Below are 16699 nucleotides of genomic sequence, written 5' to 3'. Positions count from 1 at the left end.
AATAGCAAAGACTCATTATCAAATTGGACTTACTTAGCTCTGACAGAGCACTATTTTTTGCTTTCCCTCTCCTAGAAATGGGATATTTATGCATGGTGAAAAGGGTATCTTTGATGGCCAAAAACCTGACAACACAAACCTGAGCAATTTGGCTTTCTGCACTGATTGATTAGGTGGAGCTCTCAGCTTTCTCATTGATATGCATCTGGGAAGGGAGTAACTGTCCTCTCAAAATAATTTCCCCACAATGACAGTGAACTTCCCACCTGACTTAATATCCATCAGCAGAACAGGGATAACTCAAAGTGCTGATCAGCAGATAAGCAGGGAGATCCCTCCTCAGTTAAATTTGTGTCATATAAGACATTAACCCGGAGAGTTGGATTTCCTACGGCAGCAGCCTAAACAAAATGATTGCTAATCATTTGTCATCTGCTCCCCACGACTCTGCATCATTGATGAGAGAGAGAGAGAGAGAGAGAGAGAGAGAGAGAGAGAGAGAGAGAGAGAGAGAGAGAGAGAGAGAGAGAGAGAGAGAGAGAGAGAGAGAGAGAGAGAGAGAGAGAGAGAGAGAGAGAGAGAGAGAGAGAGAGAGAGAGAGAGAGAGAGAGAGAGAGAGAGAGAGAGAGAGAGAGAGAGAGAGAGATCGATCTTCCCTTGACTAATGCAGATGACGGGGAAAGTGTGACAGAAATCGGCTAATATAAGGCCACCTGAGGATGAGGCTTCATAACACACTTTGATAGCTCATGTACCAGATTTGTAGGTTGAGGAAAGACAAATGCCCCCTGGCTCCATCATTTTGTATAAACATTTAAATTCCAAATGAAATGGCACTTAACTTGGATTGCTTTATTAACTTGGATTGCTTTATTAACTGAAGTTTTGTATTTGTTCTGTTTCAAATCTATTTATATTACCACTAATTCAAGACGAAGTTTACATACTTTGGACTTAAATTGTTTGAACTTTGGAGTTTCTACGTGATCAAGAGATCAAAGGTAAATGCCCCTGTGGCTACATGGAGAATGGCAGAGCCATTACTCATATTCTGGAAGAAAATGAATAGGCCAAAGTCCACCATGCTGTGGGTCCATGAGTAATGCAGGGTCTTGGCTGCTAGTACGTTTCAGAACAGAAGCTAACAATACTTGCCAATTCCACATTTTGGAAATTGAGCTTCATGATGGAGTGGAAATTGCCATCAGGCTGATGCATTGTTAAAGACAAGCGGGAACAGCTGGTGGCCTTTCCAAGATAATCCAACTCTTGATGTGTTTGGACTTCTTGCTTGCCTGTGCTCTCCACTAATGCTCCCAACGGTTAACTTCCCCTCCTTGGTTTACAAATGAAACTGCATTATATTCGCAAAGACAATTTATGCTCTAACACATGCTTACAATGCAGGATGCAATTTGGACAAGGAGACTAGGAGTTTGCATTTATGCAGAATATTAACAACTACTCCATTAACTCCCAGTAATGATGCATGTCATCCGTCTGTTTGCCTGCTGGTGATTTGGAAATGGCACACTGTTGCATGCTGTATGCTCTGTGTCCTTCTGGCCAGAATTCGAAGCCTCACAATTGGAGGAGAAAGAGCAAAAATATTAAAGGTGAATCTGAGCTGCAGCAAACCAAATGGCCCACACTGTTAGTGCTCACAGTTTTTGAGTCCCAGAAAAGCAGAGAAAAGGGGTATTTGAAAGCCCACTGTAGCATTTCTTCCCCCTATTGTGAAGTATATTTGTCTGCAGCCCCTTTGGAGGGCTCACAAAGCAGCTTGACAACTGAAGACATGTTTTCTTTATGTGAGAATCAGCTTCTGTGATACGCAGGGAAAAATGCTATTTCTCACCCCCAACTGTTGTTTATGGGAAGCAAGTGTCAGAAACTACTTCAGTCACCAAAGTGAAATTGATAAAAGTAAGAATATAAAAAGTGCATGCTCATATTTTCGATCACTCAGGGCTGCGTGAGAATTCAAAATTTGTCTGTGTTAGTCTGGAAGTCAACTTCCTGCTTTTGAAGTGTGAAAGTGCAAAACACAAGAAAGCAGATGGATTTCTCAACTGAATTGGCCTATTATTAAATTATATCAGCTCAATGAGTCGCAAGGTGTATAGCCTAATTACAGTTCTTTTAAAAAATACTGGTGTTATTCTAGACTCGTACAAAATGGAGGACAATGTTGAGAATAAATGTGTTGAATGCAGGAGAATTCGTAATGCATGTGCATTACTGTGTTAAGTATATTTCTCCCAATTATGACACAGAACTTGTGGCGTTGACTTAATATCACACAGTTGTGCTGAAGAGAAAATAATTATTTTAATATTCAAGAAGTACACTCTTTTGAATGAAGTTCTTGTAGTGCCATGTCACGTTTTCAATGCCGTCGTCCTATGAAATGAATGTCCCCTGTCAGACTGATCAGTATGACTAACCTCCTTGTAATGCCTCAGATCCTCTTCAGATAAAGTCTTGCTCTGGCCCCATGCAGCAACTTGTGTTTCCTCTATCTACTAAGAGAGTGCTCCAAATACAGTTGTCCCTGCTATAAGATAAGAGCTGGATAATGCATTTTTTGTGTCAGTTCTTGGAATTACTCGACTCTCCGATTTGTCTCCCTATGATTCTGGGTACTTTTCTGGACAGTGCCTGGTATCTCTCACTCTGTAATTAATCACCATGTGGTAGTGTAATATCAAGCTTGTCTATACTTATCTGGATGTTTAGCCCAATGTAGACAAAGAAGTACATTTTGCCCTTATGAGGCTGAGCAGTTAATAAGTTCATGTGCAATATAGATTAGGACTATTTCAGCACAGGTCTCTAGAGATTTGTCTTGCCATGTCAAGATAGATCTGAGCTATTCAGAAACAGAAAGAATTCACATGAGCATCTCTTTGTGGTTAGGTTTAGGCAGCTTTATCATCTTGGTTAAGTTAAAAAAAGATTTCCTAAATAATAATAAAAATACTCACTGGACAGTCACATAAGTAGTCGCATGCCAACATTTTAGCTGTTTTAGAAAGAAGTGTAATGTTTGTTTCCTTTTGCCACTTCATTGTTTTAGTTTTACAGACCACATATTAACTATACATGTAAAATAATTTGAGGCAGCTTAAACAAAATCAAATAAATAGTAAACCAACTGACTGTGTTGTAATATATTCATCACTTAAAATTCACATTTGTTAATATTGTCCTGTGATTTACTTTAAGAAAGGATTAACTTTGTATTATCCCCAGTAGGGATATACTGTATTTATATTACTACATTATTACTGCATTTACATATTCTTTGCTGAAATGTCATAGTTTTCACTATCATAGAGACACCAATCCATATGCAGATGTTGTTGCAAGATTTAGCGAGAAGTCATCAAATCAAACACATCAAATAATATGAACTATTATTAGCATTTTTTAATGACAAGATTTCCCTTAGTGGAAAAACACAACTGTTTTTTTTTATTATAAATCAGGTGATAACATGAGAAAAATAAGTTTTTTTTAAAAATGAAAGCCTGTAAACATGTTCTAAAAAAATAAATTTTTACATTGTGAACTTGACAAAACGAGCATAATAAGGTACATTTTAAGTATTTTGTTTTTTATTGCAAGTTATTTGCTAATATTGCATCATTCGAACTCGCATTATCTTCAAATGCAATATTCACAAATTAATTTGTAACCAGACAAATCAATCCATTCCCTGATCTAATCTGCTATCAGCTTCCACTGCCACTGTGTTTGACCTGGAGTAACAGTCATCACAGATTGTTGTAACATTATTGGAACATCCTAAAGCCTGTCAGAGCTGCTTTCTATTGACTGCTTTCCCTGCTGTATTTGATGAGGAACTTGTCATTCTATCATTTACAGATTAAACTAGGGACTCAAATGTTTTGATACTGATTTGAGACAGAAACCAGGAAAAGTACTCAAATGCTTTTCATGCATCACCTTGAAACCCCGGTAGCTTTTGGGTGAAAAGATCGAGCAGCAAACTCCTGCTCCTTATCATCGCCTAGAATAACATAACCAGGAGGCAAGAGAGACACTGCATTGGGGACCAATTTACATCATGACCCTGTCAAGATGGAGCCTCAGAGGTGTTACATCTGGAGGTGACTTGCACTGAGAATTCTAAAATTATGTGCACATATATTTGAATATTATCATCAAGTTCATTTTGTACTGATCTCCAAAAGCACCAAAATGCCGGGAACATGAAAATCACAGAAAAACAGCCATATGACTTCCTTGAAATCCCAGTATTTTAGGGCACTAAAGCCCACAGCCGTGATATTATGTTTAAATATCTTAACACTGAGCTCAAAGGGAATAATTATTGCATGGAACTGCTAAATTTCACTTCATTATTTAATACTTGACTCACAAGCAGTACTTATGTTGATCTTAACATTAACAAATCAGTGTCAAATCAGGATACTGTATGAGGAAACTATCATTAAATGACAAGAGTATGCTGTTACCATCATACCTTTTTTTCTTTATTTTTGAGAACATCAAGCTTCTTTTGAGGCTTTCTGCTCTGTTCTTCATCCAACAGCCGATTTAACATTCGACCCAGTTTCAGCGAGGTTCTCTACTGGGACACAACCCAGAAGTGTCATACAGCAGAACCAGAATAATAAAGCACTCCACTCTGGATATGAAAGCAAACGATACCCTGTTTATTCTTTATGAATTGACACAGAAGCACAATAGCTTTCTGTATAGAAGAGGCACACACAGTCACCAGCTTGCATTATTGTAATCAGTGTGGAAGAATAAAAAGGCACAGAGTAACAGAGAGGATGCAGTAATATCTAATACGTCACATCTGAGTTCTGAAGGCTAATTATGCACACACTGCCCCTTGGATGTTAGTTTGATATGGAAATGACAGCCAACAATTTTATACGCCCCTTAGGAATGTAATTAGTATTATAGGCGGATATAATGTAATTAGTCTCACCATGCTATGTAATGGCACAAGGCTTGGTATATCAATAGTTAATGTGCAAACTGGATCACAAACAACCTGATTTAATTTTCTAACTTACTTTCAAAGAGCAAGTAGCCGTCTGCCAGCGGGTCTCACAGGGACTTGAGTGTTTTTTACTGAACTTAGCGAAGTACATAATTACTCTGAGGTGGCACAATTACCACAAGTCTCATTATGCTGAATGCTGATATTGAGAATTGTAGTCTTCAGTATGTGTTTAACCTAAAGAGGTTGAGAAATGTCAACATTTAGGGCAGTGTTGTACTCTTATGCCCTTGTGGCTCACAGAGCTCCAGAGCATATCCATGAATTGGTTGAAAAGTGTGCACCTTCGTTGATACCACCCATCATGTTTCAGATGGGTAAAGTGTTTTCATATAATTTCATATGCTATAACATCAGTGTGTAGGTCGATTTGGTAAAGTTTATCTACATACTATATATTTACATTTTAGCTAACAATTCCAACCATTCATCAGATATATTTAACTATCCATTACTTTTAGCGAGCTGTTTCAACTCTTCATCGGTTAATTTAGCAAAAAAAGTATTTCTACTATACATTTGATAACTATTTCAACTATTTATCAATTACTTTAAGCTTTAAATATCTGTTTCTTTAAGTAACTATTTAGATTTGACACTTAATTTAGCTATCTATTTTAGCAATTTATCCATTAGTTTTAGCTAACTGTTTAGACCAAGTTTTGGCCGTCACTGCTCACTTGCAAACAAGTTCCCATGCCCTCTTAATCAATCAATTCGATTTTTTCTAATCAAACTTTTCTATCCTTTTTTCACGTTAGCTGAAGTAGCTCGTTGGGAATCATAGCCGTATAGTACATTCATTCATTCATCTTCAACCACTTGTCCCTATTAGGACGCGGGGGGGCTGGAGCCGATCCCACCTGTCATTGGGCGTGAGGGGGGGTACACCATGGACAGGACGCCAGTCTAGCGCAGGGCACATAGAGACAAACGGAGACAGACAACCATTCACACTTACATTCACACCTACGGGCAATTTAGAGTCATCAATTAACCTTAACATGTGCACGTCTTTGGACTGTGGGAGGAAGCCGGAGAACCCGGAGAAAACCCACACAGACACAGGAAGAACATGCAAACTCCACACAGAAGGACCCCAGCCGGGATTTGCCCCGTATATTACAAATGCTAAATAAGAAAGCTGTTTTAATGTCTCATAAACTGTATTTATTGTAATAGAAACATTTTTTTGTCTTACTCAAGGACTTGATGTTACTTTCTTAGTTACTGTAGGCTGGTTCATTGTTATTACTCGTCCTTATGTGCATAAAGTGTAATGAAGCAAATAATTCCTCTTGATGCTTGTGATGTTTTAAACATGTATTTAATGCTCTCAAGTCAGTGGTGAAATTACTGAGGCTTAAAGAAAGGTCAAAAAAGTTATTTTCTTGCTGTCCAAATGAATCACTGATGGGATCATAAGGTGACATGTTTTTGCCTGAAATGCATTGAGAATGCAGCATGAAGTGAAAAGTAAACGATATATATAATAGCTAAACACAATCAAAAACAAGCTTCTCTGTTATCTAGGACAGCTTGCTGTTAATTACACTGCCTCAGTAGTTGTTTTGAGGGTTTTTGAAAGAGTGTTTCTCTCTCTCCGAGCAAGTTTCCGCTATCCAGTCTCCAAAGTGTTACAGCCATAATTAGCCTAGATTAATGAGGGGACCACTTTAAAATGAAACATATGAATAATAAAGGTCCTGTTATACAAACACGGTTTCATCGTTCATTGTAATCTTACACAGCACTCACATGAGATGGTAAAAAAAGCATGTTATCAAATTTATTAAGGCCACGCTGACAATTTGTGCCCGTGAATATTGATGAAGGGGAAAACCACTCTTTTTTTCTGCCTTGTCTTGTTTTATACACAGAAGACTGTATTTCTACATGGCATTTTAGAGGCCTTGTGAATCAATCAAGTTGAATTTCCCTTTTTATTGCCTGGCTCAGGAAAGAAAAGACTTTAATACATAAACCTACCATAAAGCATTGCTTTTTTATCTCTGTCTGATTGGCAGTATGAATTGAATTACATTACACTGGTCAAAATGCATAAAGACTGCCCCCTTTCTACCCTTCTCAACACTTACAAATAATTAAACCCATGGGGAAACATTGTGAGCGTACTGAGAGATCAGAACGGCTAAGGGGAATAAAGCTGTGTAGCTCTAAGAAATGATCATAATGCAAACACGGGTTTCTCTTCACTCAGGCAATGACACCTTAAACACCCTTCAAATAATGTATTTATAATAAAAAGTTTACTTTTGTATCTCTAAATTGTTGAACAGTCTAAAGGTAGAATCAATAAGTGACACATACAGAAATAGTCATGCACACATGAATAAATGAAATATTCAGCATTATGTGATGTAGAATATGACCATAGATGTGCTAATGGGAAACCTGCACCAAATGCGATGAACAAGAGGTTGTGTCTGATTTCTGAATAAAACTGCCAACATATCTTCCTCATTTCTAGAGATGGCTTCCTTGATGGACCAATGCTGCAGAAATCTGGTCTGAAATGGCTGCTGGAAGGAAGAATTTTATATGTCTGTTTTTGTTATCTCTCTGTGATGGTTCCCTAAAATGAGATAAAGCAATACCCCCTTTTTGTACTATGTTCAATTTATCGTGACAGGATGAAAGTTAATTTCCACATTAAACAAATGTGCTGATCCCTGATTTTGGAGCAACAAACAGAGCACTGTGAGACCAGTGAAAAGTAGGGAGAAAGTGGAACAAACTTTTCCTCAGAATCCAGGCCAATGCTTTGCCCCTCTGCCAAGTGCTGGGTTGGTTTTTTTTTTCCCCACAATGCCAGTGATGTTCTATGATTAGGTCTTTGTTTGAACTGAGTAGAAGCCCACACACAAATACTTTTCTCTTAATTGGGATTTTTCAAGGATGAGAGTGGGTAGGAAGAAGACGGAAAGCTTCAAAACCGAGGGAGGACGCCTAAATTTGATCTCCGGCAAAGGCAGAGCTGGACTTCAAGCCATTCACAATCTTACTTGCTAGAGCTCAAATGTAGCTTTCTTTCTATCTTGTTACTCTATCCATGTTGATGATTCTTTGTAATGTGACATGTCCTCAAGGAGTAAAACGCCTTCAGCAGTTATTGATAGTTGACCAGTAGGCATTAACAAAGACGGTTCATGTGTTTGGCAGCATCGACCCTTGGCAATTCAGGAACAGGCCTGTTTGATCTATAGAGAACACACCGTGGATGTCAGCACCGGGAATGCTTATTTCCCAGGGGAAGCAAACAGTGGGGACGGCAGAATCCAAGAGGTTAAAAATATATTTGTGAGAGGCGATTACAGGTATAAAGTCGGATGTGAACAGCGGAAAGGCTTTGAAATGCTAAATCAGTGTCCATTCCCCACCTGTCAAAAATACTGCACTTGGAAAGGGATGATTGTCATCCTTTGCAATTTTTTCCATTTCACTTGCATATAAATGTGATGTGTCCATTACACAACTCGATGTAATTATCTCCAGTATAGCACCAAGAAGATTGTTCTAAGGATTGTCAACGTAGATCATGTACTACAGTATCATAAAAGCAATAAGACTGCTATCGAAAGAAGATATATCAATTTCATCAGCAACTGGAATCCAAGCGAAGAGATAATTTCACTGAATAGCTTTAGTATTGTGCACAGTGCTCTGAATACATCTGCATTAATGTGCTATGCCTTTTTTATCTGCCTTTTCCAGTGGCCAAATTGCCTTTGGTCTGTAACCCTGCATGTATGAAAAAAATGTTAAACAGATGCTTTCCTTATCAGCAGCCCCTCTAAATTCTTTCTATGTTCCACCTCCTCTTGATGAAGAGTAACCCCAGACACAAAAGAGCAAACACACTTATCAGACAGGGATCGGGGAAGAAAAATAACCCTCGTCATGAGGGCACTTCTCCTCCCCCTTTTCTGTGACTTCCTGAGCCAACAGAGGGAGGGGACAATCGGTCGAGGAGGACACATAAGTGCAGGGATGAGGAACAACTTGTCAAGATGGTGGATGATAAACTGAAAGCACCAGAAAGCTCCACTGAAAGTGATGCAGCTAGCCCCTTGGGTGGCTTTAGCCGTGTTTGTAACGAATGCATCTCGTGTCGCATTGGCATTCATCATTTAGACCTTTTTGGCAAGGTTTTACCTTACATAAGTCACAGTTTGTGCAGGGGCACCACCATAATAGCTTCAAAAACTGTTGTCAGAATGCCAAAGTACATTCAATAATTATGGTAGCTAACTCAATGCAAGCTCCTCCATATAACAAACTAGGTCTCTGAAACTGAGCAAAAGTGAACTGCTAAGAAATCTCACAGGGACTTTCAGATCCTGGCAAGAAGACAGTGGCTGCCTGTATTATTCAGAGTATCTCAGAAAACTTTACAGGATGAGGTGAGGTAGCATAAATGGCGCTGGCAAGGTGCAATGTGTTTTCACAGATCTAAGAATAAACCAAACTGTTGCCTCCCCACGCTCGCAAGTAGAATTGCTTTGGAAATTTGCTATTGAAGTGTTATGTATGTCACCACCATGAGACTGTATATAAAAACAGAAAAAACGACTCCACCTCCCCTCATTGTAGAAAAGTTAAGCCAAAGTATCCCAGATACAGGCCCCGCCATCTTGTTATTTTGCTGCCAGAGTCTGCACAGTAAAAATCCGGCAGTATTGTAGTCCCACCTATACACCCGCCAGATCATTCACGAGTGAATTAAAGCCGTCAATCATGACGTTTCACCCCAGTTTTTTTTTTATGAACACTCATACATTAGCAGGATAAAAACTACCTACAATGGCGGAAACCATCTTTGGGGGGAAAAATATTTAAGGTGTATTTTGATTTTTAAGTATGGCCTATGTGCCATCTGCTAAAATTGTACTGCGGCCAGCCACAAGAGGGTGATCCAGTTTTGGCCTCACTTTTGGGGAGCTGTTGAGGCATCCATCTTTATATACAGTATATGGTCCCCAGATGTCCTCTATCTCCTTTTTTTGTTTCTTGTTCTTCCACTCCAACATGTGTGTCTACAAGCAGATTAATTTGTGTATCAAATTATGACCATATATTAAAAATAGATAAAAGTCAAGTGTCTTCAGATTATTTTGTCCAACCTTATCTTCTTTAATAAGAAGCCATACACTTTGTGTTTTTTCGACATCAAGGTGCAAAAGTCCTTCTTCTTTCCACTTGTTTCTCTCCATTATGCAGTAATTATTTTTTATTGATTTAAATGTAATGCAACATTACTTAACCATGTCTCACTCCTGACACCAAAGCACTTGGTGTATTAAACACAGTTTTGGACAGTGGCTTACACAACTCAGACCCACATAATAAAGAATTAATGAACTATTTGCCAGGATGATGCATATTAAGCTGTGTTTAACAATCTGTCAGGCGAGGTCTCGACAGCCACTTGGTCAGGATGATAGATTTCAAAGCAGGATGAGACATCAATCACTGTCCCGTGGTGATTGGTTGTTTGTGTGTGCGGCGGTGGCCCTCCATCTCAGCGAGGCGAAGGTTGGCTGATTGCTCCCTCTGCCTCTCTACATTCATTGTGGCTACCTGACACCATGTTATACACCCAATGCTGAGCGTGGAAATCCTTATTTACACTTTCGCTGGGCCGAGCCTCCACATGCGCAATATCATTTGGGTGTCTTGATGCTGAATTGGCTCCTGTGCTGGTGTGAGTGGAGCAGGTTTAGCAGTCTGGTTATTGCCTCTGTTGCTGCTTTTGTCCATTTATTCCAAGATAGGTTAGATGGAGGAGTGCTGGTTGTTTGTTTGCCTGTCTTCTGGCCCTGCTGCTACGATAGCTGACTGACAAGTGGCTAAGATGTCTCTTTGTGCTTATCAAAAAGTTGCCACACAAGGGTAAAAAGCTTTGCTCTCTATCTGCTTTGAAGCTGCAAAATAATTCAGGTGTTGGAGCTACGACAGCAGCTGAAAGCACACATGAAATGACAATACAGTGTATGAAGAGACTAAGATTTTTATTACCATATCCTCCAATTCCCATCAACTAGACATAATTACAGTGTTGTGAATCAAAAGATGTATCAATGTGAATTTAGCTTTGCATAATGTTCAGTATTCCTGCACCATTTTATTGTTACTGCAAAGGATCATAACATTACCATTGGCTTGTTATTTACCATTCTGCCATGTCCCTTGTGGGCTTTTTCTTAGTCTTGTTATGATCATCATTTGTGCTGCACATAATTGTTAGGAATCTGTTTTTAAACTGTTTTGTGGTTCATACTTTTCCACTTGCTACCCAAATGTGGGAAAGAGGTCCCCCCCATTTTATCATGCTTGGTATTATTCAAATTTGTGATACATCAAATATATAAAGGCCTGGTAAGCATGGTTCAACCTGCATTGTTAATGTGTTACAGAGGAGAAGTGGCAAAATTTCAAAGCAGCTGAACAGGAAGGAGAAGCATGTTTACTGACTCGGTTTATTCGCCACATGAGCAGAAAACATTGTCTTATCACAGCGCTCTATATTTTTTCCTTGACAGAAATGGAGCAAGAATAGATGACAGAGAAGAGATTTAACAGGCTTCTTGACGCAACACACTTACTTTAATATTCACTTTTTTTTTCCATGTAGGATTTTTGTCCCATGTGCAAGTGTCATTAATTGTTAAAATAATCTGAGCATAGCTGATTTTAGAAGTAAGTACTGTAAGCGGCCTAGCCTACATTCCTTCCTGGCTTCCGAAAGAGTCAAAGCGTTCTTTTGGAGAAAGTAAAAGGGAGGGATATAAGTCACTATTTTATCATGTTTGACATCACACTATTATGATTGTTCACTGAGTAAAAATATACAGGAAATAGGTTTTGCTTTCTGGTCAACAGTTAGATGAGAAGCCAATTAGTTCAGCATTGACTGGAAACAGAAGGAAAGCTCTGTCCAAGGGTACCATCACTTCTAAAGCTTGCTATTAATGCATCATATAGACAAATGTTGCCAGCAAATGTACTCAGCTGTAGCTACTTAACGTTAAATATTTTTAAATTTCCCCGTGGGGATGAATAAAGCGCTTTGAAATTGAAATTGAAATCTGTGAGCTACTGTAGCTAAACAACAAAAAAAAACTATAAACTATTAAAACTCCAAAATAAAATTGTAGCACTTAATCTTACAGTTTAAAGCTTTCACAATAAAATATCTGCATCAAAACATCTGGTATTAGAGGCTTTGTCACTTTGTGAAGCTAATGTTAGCTTAAACATCTACTTAACAGCAGAGACCTGGCTGTCAACAGTGTCATTAGGTGTTGCCACTTCCAACCACATATTTATCATCCAGGAGTGGCTGCATGTCATATGGCAGTGCTATGATCTCTGATCCACAATCATGTACACACTACTGAAATAGCACTGTTGTTACTGAGCATCAGTAGAATGGGGAGCATCAAACAGAAGGAGGCAAAAGATGAAGTCAGCCAAGGAATTCCAAACACGCTTGTCCAGCTGTGATCTCTCCTGGCATATCGATTCACATCCTGTTTGTCCTTCATGTAGTGAATAGCTCTCTGAACCATGCAATTGTGCCAAATACTTTACAAGTTTGCAAGAAGCATTAAAGTTTTCTTTAAAATAATGATGTGCTAGATAATGAAATGCTGAGAAAATGTGCATAACTGTATTCAATGTACCAAGTTCAGAGAAAAAGCTTAAAATCACGTCAGTTCACACAAGTATTGTGGTGTTTGGAACATAGTTCTGATGATCACATGTGCCAGATATTATTCTTGTTACACATTTTCTTGTCCTTATCAGAGCATTTGTAAAGCCATTATTTGCATTATCTTATTGTGATCGAGATGCCATATTAGCTAAATTAGTTAATCATCTTGCCTAATTTTGGAGTCATGTACTATCTCTGTCTTTACATAAGATGATGGCTGATAGAGAAAATTAACATCTACAGATGAGATCACTTTGAACTATATATTTTGAGATCTAACCTTAAACATGTACAATATAATAATTCCCTATTTAGCTATGAAACAGGTGATTATAACCATGAACCAAATGTCTTCCAGTCTCTTTACCAGACAACTTTGTACATGAGATGAGATTGGTATTGTCGGTTGTTGTTGATACGGCCTGAGCTGTAATGCCTCCTCCAGATGGCCCTCCTCAATTGAAGTCTTGACAGTAACATACATTTTGAGTTTGTTGCTGCGCCCTTCACAGGATTAGTCATAGGGGTGTGCACATTATTAGACTCAAATTAGAACCCCACTGTGTTTGAAACCACATGAATAATTGAGGATTTTTTAATTATTGTTCACAAACACTTAGGGGAGGTCAAGTTAACAATGAATGACCTCTACTTATGCTATAAGATATATGCAAATAAGGACCATAGACACCTCTATCCGTGTACTTTTGTTTCTTTTTTGTTATCACATTTTTTTTCAACTTCATTATTTGTCTTGTATCATACTTGGAATGATCATTTTAACATCATGGTCCCAGGGGCAAAAGCAAAAATGTTAATAACAGCATAAAAGACATTTGTTAATGTAATTTTGACTGAAGTAAATCGAAGATGTGTTTGATGATTGATAGCTAACAAGACAGTTTCCCAATGCTAGCAGCATTTCTGACATATGAATGACAGATTGATGGTGCTTGGCAGAACACTTGCATGTCCAATCAGTCCACACCAACCCAGGGTTAAGTAAAAATGAAGCACTAATGTCCCCCCCTGGGAGTGAGCTGTCTTGCTGTGCTCAGCCTGACTGACAATATGACCAATAGATACATTTCAGTTTTTCTAGTTCACAGTATTGATAGTCCACAGGAATTAAATCACTGTGTGGTGACTGCCTGATTACAATGCCCTTTCATGCTTAGGGGTCAATGATAATAACTAGATTAGTTGATTGCCATCTGGGTCAGCATTTTAGTACTGTATTCAAATTCAAGAGGCTCTCTGATTATCTTTATTTGTCTCTGTTTGTAATACTTTCATACATCTACTTGATTGTGGAGCCCCACAGTATTCAATACTGAATATATGAATAAGACATTTTCAATATGTGTTTTTTTTCATAATTACATTGTCCACGTTTTATTTCATGTCACATTTTAAGTCATAATTATTTTTCATGCTGTCCCTTTTAATGAAAGCGGAGTCACCGCCCATTCACCTTTTCACATGCTCCCTGTTTCACTTAAGCAAACAAGCTCAACAACTGCTACAAAGTTTAACCATTTAGCTCCTGCCAGCTAGTGCAACAAAATCCCACAGTCATTCTGAATCAACTAACTAGCTTCTGCTCTAAATAAACAGACTTAATAACTAACCTCTCCTTTTAATTAGCTTAACAAGGCTCCACATGGCAGTACCTATCTTTAGCCAACTTACTAACTAGGTGGTGAACATGAATTTAGCCTACTCCTTAGCATCAAACTGAAGAGAAAGTACTAACTGGTTAATTCGGGGTTACTTCTGCAGCACTTTGATTTTAAAAATGTTTTTCAGAGAAAGATGCACAATTGTGTCAAGATTTTAACAAAAAAGAAACCGATTTCCTCTGTGGTCAACCAGATTTAGCATTTGGTTAGCTAGTTGGCATCATAGACTGTATGTAAAGCATGGATGTATTATTAGACCTGGATGAGGAACTCAAATGGCGCCTATTTAATCCAATGAGAAATGCTCGCCTGGCACAGATGCAAAAAGGTTTCTGGGCCTCCGGGGTTTACTTCCGTGATATGCAGCCCACTTAATATGCGCAGTAGTGTTTTTCCTGCTGGCCCAACCATTGAGTTGCCACTAAGCCCATACACCTTACAAGGGGAAGACATTGCAGGTTTTTAAGTCACTTTTATAAATATAAAAAGTAAATGGGTTAAAATGTCATAATAGAAAGAGTCATAACTGACAGTCAACAGTTTTACGAACGTCTCTTTTACAATGATGGCCACAGGAATTTAATATACTGTAATACATCCATATATGAAGATTGACAACATGGCAGCTCCCCATACGTGGAGCCAAAACATCTTGTTCGCCCCCTGGTGGCTGGCTGTATCATAAAAACCACCTCCTCCATGTTAGCTGAAGGGAAATTGTCCAAACTACTGCGCAGACTCTGGCTCCAAATGAACAATATAGCAGATCCCATATCCAGGATATGTGGCTTTACTTTGGTACAGTGGGACAAAGTGAAGATCGTCATCAATCTTTATATACAATATATGATTGGCATTGGCAGTAGGTGAGCACATGGGACATGGAAAAAGAATAAAATTGACAGAAAAATAAAAAAAAGTCATTATTATTATAAAAACATACTATTAAAAAATATTTTTAAATAAAAGTGACTTCTAATAAATAAGAAAAAGAAGAGAATATAACGTTATTAGGAGCTTTAAACGCACTCAGCAAAAATGAATGACTTTGCTCCTCTACAAATTGGCTCATCATACATTTTCTTGAAGATAACATCTAATAGGTGCTGAAGATCTTTTTCACATACAGCTTGTTCCATATCTGATAACATACATAGATATTACTCAACATAATGAATGTGAGCAGAGATCAAGTGCAAATTATACAATTAATTATAATCACGATTATTATCACAGTTGAAGCATGTGATGGTTGAATTTCAGAATACTACACATCTCTTTGACATACCCAAAGCAGTCAATACTTTCATCTTCTGAACTATCACCTTTCAGGTTGCCTCATTACGTGCCTTGATCTTTTATGCAGTTGGGTAAAAACAGAAGCCTGGCAACACTTTGATCTCTAGCATAAAAGCTCCAAAAGAACTGACAGTGTTTCAAGGTGGAAATGGTGTTGGATAGACCACGTTAGACTAAAATATTGTTTGATATTTTTATGCATTATTGACCATGAAACAAAAAGCAAAATATTGATCCCATGAAATATTGAAGGGGATATGACAAAGTGTGCAGAGCAACAAGGCCGTCCAAATATGTGCCTTTCTGTGTGTTAAGACATTTTATCTGATACAAGGCCACTGGGACAGTGTAGGTGGTGTAATACTTCCACTGGACTGCCCCTTGTTAGGATGCATCTTAACTGTATTCAAGCCAGTGGTGTTGGGAAATTATGGGATTTCCTAAAATTAAGAATTTGTTCAAAGACATCAGTAGCTGTAGGAGTATTCTTTTATGTGTGGTTTGCTGATATTTGCTCCCTCTTCATCTTAGTTGTTCAGACTTGTGTTTGAACAGTTAAACATTAAACTCAAACAGTCCTCCATTTGGGAATTACAAACTCCGAAGTGACTTCAAAAGCATTGCCTTCATTTGTACCAACAAGGAACAGAATGTGATGATTCATTCACTTCTCTGTTTTTTCATTCTGGACACATTTTGGGTGATAAGCAGAACCCTCTCTCTATAAGCCCATATGGCCATCAACACATGCTGTGGAACAGGATACTTTTCAGACTTAAACTGCATATTTATAGAAACATACCCACTAAGTAGTCTTATCAAATTCTTTATATTCACTACAAGCCACTAGTTAAATACAATTTGTACTTGTGTTAGCTTGTGCTAGTTGTTGCCTGCTGACATAGGTCACACAGG

Source organism: Echiichthys vipera (genome assembly GCF_963691815.1).
Source record: "Echiichthys vipera genome assembly, chromosome: 22".
Taxonomy (NCBI): Eukaryota; Metazoa; Chordata; class Actinopteri; order Perciformes; family Trachinidae; genus Echiichthys; species Echiichthys vipera.
Note: the sequence above shows the minus strand (reverse complement) of the source record.